Source organism: Pongo pygmaeus, chromosome 13, assembly GCF_028885625.2.
Source record: "Pongo pygmaeus isolate AG05252 chromosome 13, NHGRI_mPonPyg2-v2.0_pri, whole genome shotgun sequence".
NCBI lineage: Eukaryota > Metazoa > Chordata > Mammalia > Primates > Hominidae > Pongo > Pongo pygmaeus.
Window position 1 is genome coordinate 67,797,832 of NC_072386.2, and position 8,143 is coordinate 67,805,974.

The 8,143-nt window shown below is 41.0% G+C and overlaps 1 pseudogene; it reads right to left on the bottom strand.

The window, feature by feature from the left end:
• Positions 1-2,647: 2,647 nt before the first annotated feature.
• LOC129043486 (putative synaptogyrin-2 like protein) lies at positions 2,648-7,735 on the bottom strand (annotated as a pseudogene).
• Positions 7,736-8,143: the final 408 nt, after the last annotated feature.

Consider the following 8,143-nt stretch of genomic DNA (forward strand, 5'->3'; position numbering starts at 1 on the left):
TATCTGGGTCTCAGCTGGGATGGATTGAATGGTGGGGTGCTGATAAAGAGCTGGGTTGGAGGATTCACTTCAGAGATGGCTTCTTCACTCATATATTCTATGCTTGGGCTGAAATGGCTGCAGGATGTGCTTAGATGGCACTGTTGACCTAAGAGCTAGATGAGTAGCTTCCCCTGTGACTTGGGTTTCTTCAGGTAAGATGGGCCTCTTACACGGCAGCTCGGGGCTCTAAAAATGAGTGTTCCAGTGAACAAGGAACATAGTGTCACTTCTACTGTGCTCTATTGGTTGAAGCAGTAACAAGCACAGATAAAAAGAGGGTCAAAGAATGTGTGGCCATATTCTAGAACTGCCACAACAGGCACACTCCAAAGTGTCTACTACATCACTGTTCCATGTGCCCTCTACGTGAAGAACAAGTCCCTCCCCAGATTGTTGCTTCATGATGCTTCCAAAAGTGTAGCAAGCTTTTTATCTGTTTGACTCCTATCAACACCAATGTGCCAGTAGCCTCACTCGAGTTATTTTCTAGACATGCATGTTACATTTGCACTATTCCCAGGCTTTCTCATTCTCATGTCTCTCTCAATTTGCTTGTGGGTACATGAGTCTGTCAGGCTCTGGTGGGAAAGTCATGCTTTCGTTATCTTTTTCCTGAGCCATGTTGTTCGGTTAAAAGAAACTGGGGTGTCAAATTTTTGTTTCGACTTTCACCCAAACGTCTTCCCGATTTCTTCTTTTGCCAATTGCGGATGAAAAAGTTACTTTTTCAAAATCTTCAAGTCCCTGAATTTCTGAGCTCTCTCTATTCTCTTTTATTCTTCTCATAAACTGAACTCTTGCCTTTATTTTAGTGGTTTCTTAAATGCATTTAATAATAATTAATATGGCAGGCACCTGTAATCCCAGCTACTGGGGAGGCTGAGGCAGGAGAATTGCTTGAACCCGGGAGGCGGAGGTTGCAGTGAGTCGAGATTGCACCATTACACTGTAGCCTGGGTGACAAGAGTGAAACTCCATTTCAAAAAAATAATAATAATAACAATAATAATTAACAAATGCCTTCTGTTTTTCAACCTCTTCCCCAGGCCTATGAACTAATTCAGAACATAAATCTGCCTTCCAAGTTATCTTAGGTAAGAGTTAACCAAATATTTCACCCTCACATAAATCTGGAAAGCATTCTCCCAGACTCTGGTAAAAAAAAAAAAAAATTCCTTGCCTCTCCTAAGCATGTATATATGTAGTATCTATCTACATATGTACACTTGTATATAATTCTTTAAATGGCACCCCCAGCAATTCTAGGTACCATCTTCTTTATCATCCTGGAAAATAAAAATTATACAGTGGCATCAAACAATCCTAAAATCTCAGTGGCTTCAAACAACAAGAATTTATTTATTATTCATGTTCCGTTATCTATTTAGCTCAGAAGGAAACTTTGGAGTCTATCAAAGCTCATGCTGACAGAGCAGCCATAATCTCAAAATTGCTGGTTGTTGGCCTAGGGAGAGGGAGGGTCCTGGAGCTTGTTGCATGGTCATGTAAGCTTTCCCATAGGGAAGTGATATCACTTCTCTCACAACTCAATGGCCATAATTAGTTACATGGCCCCATCCAATCACAAGAGAACCAAGAAGTGCAAACCCATTATGTGCTTGGAAAGTGGGAGCTGGGAATCTTTGATGAACAGCACTAATAACTACTACAGAATGTGAGGGGAGTAAAGGGTAGAAATGAACAGAATATTTTTAGACATTTTAATCAGCTTTATTGGTATAAAAACATTTAAAAAAACATAAAATTCATGTTTTTGTTCTGTTTTTTGTTTGTTTGTTTGTTTTTGTTTTTTTGAATGAGAAAACATTTATTCCATCTCCAAACAGCATCCCAGGGCGGGGCATCTCCCCCAAGGCTTTATAATACATTCGGCACAGACAGAGTCTGGGAGCCATGGGGCACCCCTGCCCTCCTCACGCTTCCTAAGTAACAACTGCAGAATATTTACATAAAGCTGGGTGTTGTCAGGCAAAGCCCTTCCCTGCTGCCAGGAGTGGGAGCAAGGAGGAAGTGTTGTGGGCACCGGCCCCACCCCCACACCATGGGAGGCAGCCCAGAGACCACTGGCACAGGGTGGTGGCCCCCAGATCATACAGCAGTGGGGATAGGGGGAGCAAACCTGAGTGAGGACGCAGGAGCCTGGTCCCGCCCCACTGCACAGGGCAGGTGTGAGGGCTCCCCCGAGTCTTTGGCAGAGAACGCAGATAACAGCGACTCCCACAGCCTGACCTGGGCTGGGGGGAAGCTGAGGCACTTGTCAGTAGCACATGGGTGCCCGCTGGCTTCTAGCCACTCCAGGAGGGGCCGGGGTCATTAAAAGCAAGGAGAAACACTAGCTAAAAACCCTTTCCTAAAAGTGCCCTGGAAGAGTGAGTGGCTGACTGAAGCCATCTGGGTGCAGGCACTTGGGGTGTGGCTCTGCCAGCCCCCGAGGCTGGGAGGCTCCTTAGCCATGTGTCAATCGCACAGGATGTGACAGGCGAAGGAGGGGGGCTGGCAGTTCCAGGAGGCTTGTGGGAAAGTCCAGGGCAGAGGGGAGGGTCCTCTCTGCACCCCCTTCCCACCCCGAACGGCACTCAGCCACTCAGTACACAAGGGGCGGCTGGTAGCCCTCAGTGGTCTCCGCATTCTGGGTGAAGGGCAGATGCTGGTGGTTGTCCACAGATGCACCTGGGTAGGAGGCGTAGGCAGTGTTGGTGTCCGGGGTGGAGTCGACGTAGTTCTGGATGCAGTCCACGCCAGCCTTGTAGTGCCGGTAGGCCAGGAAGGCCAGCATGCCCCAGGAGAAGATGGAAAAGAAGCTGAAGGTGATGGCTGCCTGCGCGGAGTTGGCCCCCACCAGCACGTCCTCCGGTTGGGTGGCCGCCCACTGGTTAGTGAGGAAGCAGAAACCAACAAACCACAGGAAGGCTCAGAGAGCCGAGAAGAGCATGTCACCCACGACCAGGTACTTGCGGTCAGTGGCATTGCTGATCTGGGGGAAATACGCGTCGACCACCAAGAAGACCGAGGCCTGGAAGGCCAGCACCCTGATGGCATTGCTGTAGCGGCAGGCGTCCTCGTTGTGGTTGAACACGCAGTACCTCTGCTTAGACTTGCTGTAGCCCTCATCATAGATGTAGGAGAACACGATCAAGGCGAAGACCCTGCACGCAGCGCGCACCACCACCTGCGGTTGCGTCAGGAAGCGCCCGCAGGTGGAAGGAGCCGCCCGCCTTTGGCAGCGCCATAGGCCCCGCTCTCCGTGTCGCCATCGCTGCCGCCAAATTCATGTGTTTTAAATGTACAGTTTGATGAGTTTTGACAAATGCATGTAGTCATGTAACCACCACCACAATCAGGGTATAGAATATGTTCATCACCCGCTATAATTGCCTTCTGTCACATAACATTCGACCCTGTTTTCACACCTCCACTCTTTGGCAACCACTGATCTGATTTCTGTCACCACAGTTTTGCCTTTTCTGGAATGTCATAAAAATAGAATCGTATGGTATGTAGTCTCCTGTGTGGCTTCTTGCACTGCGCTTAACGGTTTTGAGATTTATTTATGTTTGTGCATAAATCATATTCTTTTTTTGTTGTTTACTAGTATTCCATTTTGTGGCTAACCAAGATTTCTTTGTTCATTAAGCCTGTTGGACATTTGGGGTGCTTCTAGTTTGGAGCTACTATGAATAAAGCCCATTGTGAACCTTTATATTCTTTGTATGAACATCTGTATGCATTTAAGTCAGGTCAATACCTAATAGTGAAATTGCTGGGTGATGTAGTAAGCATGTGTTTAAATATATAAGAAATGACCAATCTGTTTTCTGAAGTGGCTTTGCATTTCCACCAGCCATGTCTGAGAACTCCAATTGCACCATATTCCTGCCTATGTTGTTATTGTCAGCCTTTTAAATTTTAGTCATTATAGGCTGGGTGCGGTGGCTCAGGGCTGTAATCTCAGCACTTTGGGAGGCCGAGGCGGGCAGATCACGAGGTCAGGAGATTGAGACCTAGCTAACAAGGTGAAACTCTGTCTCTACTAAAAATACAAAAAATTAGCCGGGCATGGTGGCGGGCGCCTGTAGTCCCAGCTACTCAGGAGGCTGAGGCAGGAGAATGGCTTGAACCTGGGAGGCGGAGCTTGCAGTGAGCCGAGATCGGCCACTGCACTCCAGCCTGGGTGACAGAGAGAGACTCCATTTCAAAAAAAAAAAAAAAAATTTAGTCATTATAATGAATATGTAATGGTATTTCATTATGGTTTTAGTTTGTATTTCTCTAATAACTAAATAAATTGAGTGTCTTTTCATTTGCTATTTGTATAGCCTTTGTGATGTGTATGTTCAAATCTTCTGTACATTAAAAAAATTGAACTAGTTTCTTCTTGTTATTGAATAATAAGAGTCCTGCATACTTCTGGATACAGATTCTTCATCAGATATATGTTTTGTAAAGATTTCATGCCTGTTTGTTGTATGCCTTTCCATGTATTTAACAGAGTCTTTTCAGAAGCAAACATTTAAAAGTTCCACTTATCCATTTTTTCTTATAAAGTTTATGCTTTTTTGTGTCCTACCAAAAATCTTTGCCTAGCCCCAGATCACAAAATCTCCCTCTGTAGTTTATTCAAGAATATTTACAATTTTATTTTATTTATTTATTTATTTTTGAGACAGAGTCTTGCTGTCACCCAGGCTGTAGCGCAGTGGCATGATCTTGGCTCACTGCAACCTTTGCCTCCTGGGTTCGAGTGATTCTCATGCCTCAGCCTCCTGAGTAGCTGGGATTACAGGTGTGTACCACCACACCCAACTAATTTTTGTAGTTTTTAGTAGAGACAGGGTTTCGCCATGTTGGCCAGGCTGGTCTCAAACTCCTGGCCTCAAGTGATCCACCTGCTTTGGCCTCCCATAGTGCTGGGATTACAGGCATGAGCCACTGAACTCAGCCTATATTTATAATTTTAGTTCTAACATTTAGGTCTATGATCTATACGGAATTATTTTTGGTATCTGGTGTGAGGATAAGGGTTGAAGCTCATTTTTTGGGCCTAATTATTATTACCACTTGTTGAAAAACTTTACTTTTCCCATTGAATTACCTTAGAACATTTGCCACCCCCAAAAATCAATTGTATAAGTCTATTTCTGGAGTTTCTATTCTGTTCCGTGAATAGTTAGATAGATAGATAACTAGGTAGACAGATAGGTAGGTAGGTAGGTAGATAGACATTGATTGATAGATATGTATGTATTCTGTTCTGTGAAAACTCTATTCTGGTCTGTGAAGATGTACAGATATAGATAGGAAAAAATATTTAGACATATACATATGTCTATCCTTATGGCAATACCACATTGTCTTGGTTACTGAAGCTTTATAGTAAGCCTTAAGCCAGGTAATATATCCCCAACTTTGTTCTTTTTCAAAATTGTTTTGCTTATTCTGTTTTTTGTGTTTCCATATAAAATTTAGATCCAGCTTAATATCCCTACCAAAAATTCTACTGCTGTTATTATTGTGATTGGAGAGAATCTGTTGATCACTTTAGGGAAAATTGGCATCTTAATAATACTGAGTCTTCTGATTCCTGAACATAGTATATCTCCCCTTTTCCTTAGGTCTCTTAACTTTGTAATTTTTTGTGATTTTAAATTTATTGGTATAAAGATATTCATAATATTCCCTTATTATAATTTAAGGTAATTAGCATCTGTAGTGATGTCTCCTTTTTCATCTGTAATACTGAAAAATTGTGCTTTCTCTCTTTTTGATCAGTCTGGCTAGATATTTATTTCATTGATCTTTTCAAAGAATCAAATTTTGGTATACAGGTCTTAACATATTTTATTACATTTAACTTTAAGTATTTCATGTTTTTGTGCTATAGTTAATGCCATTTTTTTAGAAATTTCAATTTCTAATTGCTCATTGATCTTATATTGAAATAATATTGATTTTCATATATTGACCTTGTGAAACTCATAAGTTTTGGTGAATTTAAAAAATTTTTCTTAAACTATCCCTGTTTGTGGACAACATGATTCTATATCTAGAAAACCCCATAGTCTCACCCCGTAAGCTCCTGCAGTTGATAAACAACTTCAGCAAAGTTTCAGGATACAAAATCAATGTACAAAAGTCATAATCTTTCTATACATCCACAACGGCCAAGCTGACAGCCAAATCTAGAACACAATCCCATTCACAATTGCCACAAAAAGAATAAAATACCTAGGATTACAGCTAATCAGGAAGGTGAAAGACCTCTACAATGAGAATTACAAAGCACTGCTCAATGAAGTCAGGGATATCACAAAGAAATGGAAAAACACCCTATGCTCAAGGATATGAACAATCAATATCATTAAAATGGCCACATTACCCAAAGCAATTTATAGATTCAGTGCTATTCCTATCAAATCACCAGTGACATTCTTCACAGAACTAGAAAACAAAAACATTTAAAAATTCATATGGAACCAAACAAGAAACCTGAATAGCCAAGGCAATCCTAAGCAAAAAGAACAAAGTTGGGTGCATGATGTTACCTGATTTCAAACTTACTACAGGGCTACAGTAAGCAAAACGGCATGGTACTGGTACAAAAACAGTCACAAAGACCAATGGAACTAAGAGCCCAGAACTAATGCTGCACACCTATGACCATCTGATCTTCAACAAAGCTGATAAAAGCAAGCAATGGGGAAAAAAATCTCCCTATTCAATAAATGGTGCTGGGATAACCAGCTAGCCATATGCAGAAGATTGAAACTGGACCCCTTTCTTAACTATATACAAAAATCAACTCAAGGTGGATTAAAGACTTAAATATAAAACCAAAATAATAAAAACCCTGGAAGACAACCTAGACAACACTATCCTGGACATAGGAATGGGCAAAGATTTTATGACGAAAATGCCAAAAGCAGTTGCAACTAAGGCAAAAATTGACAAATGGGATCTAAGTTAAACTTAAGAGCTTCTGCACAGCAAAAGTAACTTAATAGAGTAACAGACAATGTACAGAATGGGAGAAGATATTTGCAAACTATGCATCTCACAAAGGTCTAATATCCAGCATCTGTAAGGACCTTAAATAAATTTACAAGAAAAAAACAAACAACCCCATTAAAAAGTGGGCAAAGGACATGAACAGATATTTTTCTAAAGAAGATATACCTATAGCCAACAAGCATATGAAAAAAAGCTCAATATCACTGATCATTAGAGAAATGCAAATCAAGACCACAGTGAGATACCATCTATCACTAGTTAGAATGCTACTATTAAAAAGTTAAAAAAAAATAGATGTTGGTGAGGCTGTGGAGAAAAGGGAACACTTTTACACCGTTGGCAGGAGTAAATTAATTCAACCATTATGGAAAGCAGTATGGCTATTTCTCAAAGAACTAAAAACAGAACTACCATTCAACCCAACAATCCCATTAATGGATATATACCCAGAGGAATATAAATCATTCTACCGTAAAGACATATGCACATGAATGTTCATTGCAGCCCTGTTCACAATAGCAAAGACATAAAATCAACCTAAATGCTCATCAATGACAGATTGAATAAAGAAAATGTGGTACGTACACATCATGGAATACCATGCAGCCATATAAAAGAGCAAGATCATATCTTTTGTGGGAACATGGATGGAGTTGGAGGCCATTATCGTTAGCAAACTGAGACAGGAACAGAATCCAAATACTGCGTGTTCTCCCACTTATAAGTGGGAGCTAAATGACGAGACCTCATGAACAAACAGAAGGAACAACAGACTCTGGGGCGTACTTGAGGGTGGAGGGTGGGAGGAGGAAGAGGAATAGAAAAAATAACTGCTAGGTATGTAGGCTTAGTATCTGGATGATGAAATAATCTGTACAACAAACCCCTGTGGCACAAGTTTACTTATTTGACAAACATGCACATGTACCCTCGAACCTAAAATAAAAGTTAAAAAAAATTCCTATTATTAATTTTAATTATATTTATATTTTTATAATTATTTAACATTAATTTTATAATGTAATATATGACGTTTTGCTCATATATGACAATTATAAATTGTGATTTATAA